Raw genomic sequence first — 1,582 nt, 5'->3', positions numbered from 1 at the left:
AGAGAGAGAGAGAGAGCCCAGTTTGTGACCTTCACGCCTTGATTTATTTATTTATATTTTTTTTGTAATGCTTTGATTCCTGCCTGCTTTATTTCCCTTTTTAAAATTATTATTATTATTTTATTTTATTTTTATTTTTAATTTTTATTTTTAAACCCCCGGCGCCCTTCAGAGAAAACCCATCCAGTCCGTCCTTAAGAGAACTACCTGTGGATATTTATTTATTCTGCTGCTGCTTATTGAAGCCATCTATTGAGGAAGGGGAAGGGGAGGGGGGAACGTGCGTAGGTAAAAATTACTTTATTAACTCTCCATCTTTATTCAATATTCCCTCAGCCTTGGAATAAAGTTGTTGCATCAGTCTGGGCTATAAATGTCAAAGCCCTGCATGAGGCTGAGGTGTTCGGGCAGGATGAAGTATCGCTGGAGAAAAGGAATTTATTGGATATATTTAAATCAATGTTTTGGGTTCCGGGAGACGTTTCTGTCCGTGTATTTTTGGTTTTTTTGGTGGTGGTTGTTGTGGTTGTTTTTTCTCCCCATCCCCCCTCGCTCCCTCACCCCCAAACCTCCGAGGGGAGAACAAGGGTTTCTCCTCCCGTGGGTGCATCCCGAGGCGTTTTCCGCCTGGAATTCCGGGGATTTACAACTTTCGGAAGGGGCGGGCGGGCTCTGCCGGGGCGCGGGGCCAGCAATTAGCGAAGCCCCGCGAATCACCCGCCAATAAACCCTCCCCCCCCCTCCTCCTCCCCAAAAAATCCGAATAAAGGGGGGGAAAAAAGCCTCGCCCCGTGTCCCGGTGCCCAAAGAGCCGCGGAGCCGGTGAGCGGGGGGGGCCGAGCCCCCCAAAAAGCCCTCCCCGTCGCCTATATGTACCCTGTAGACTCGAATTTGTGTGAGCGTTCCCCAGTCACAAATTCGTCTCTAGGGGAATATATGGGCGATGCCAGAGCCTTGGAAAGTTCTGCTTTCCTCTCGGTGCCAGCGCTGCCCCGATTAAACCCCCCGACCCCGCTGATGTCATTTGCTTGAAGGTGCTTGATTTCAACCGCGGGGAAGCGGCGTTCGCGCTCTGCCAGGGCTTGTTAATAATAATTAAAATAAAAAAAAGAGGAGAGAGAGGAAAGAGAGAGAGGGAGAGAGAGAGAGGCGAGGAGCAGAAACCTCCGCGGTGCTCGTGGAGGGTGTGTGGGGGTGTGTGCGCGCGTGGGGGGGGGCGATAATAATCAAAATAAAATCCCATTATTACTTTTCGTCTCCAGAAGAAACAGCAGCCACCGCAAACACAACTCTGAGCCAAGAGCACAAAGAGCCCCGACCATTTCGCGGTGACTGATTTATGGCGTTTTACAACCCCATAAAAAGCTGTAACAACCAGCCAAAAGCCTTCGACACCGCTGGCACATTTAGTCTAATAAATAAAACATAAACAGTTAACTTTATGTGTCACTTTTATTGTTATCAAGTAAAATATGGCAATGCCCTGCGAGCTATGATTTTCAGCTATAATTGTTATCAAGCACGAGGAGGGAATACCCCCAACCGCCCTCCTCTGCCCCGCTCCTCGGGCAGAGGTGGAGAG

This window comes from Lepidothrix coronata, unplaced genomic scaffold, assembly GCF_001604755.1.
Source record: "Lepidothrix coronata isolate B3197 unplaced genomic scaffold, Lepidothrix_coronata-1.0 Scaffold504, whole genome shotgun sequence".
NCBI lineage: Eukaryota > Metazoa > Chordata > Aves > Passeriformes > Pipridae > Lepidothrix > Lepidothrix coronata.
This window is presented reverse-complemented; position numbering follows the sequence as displayed.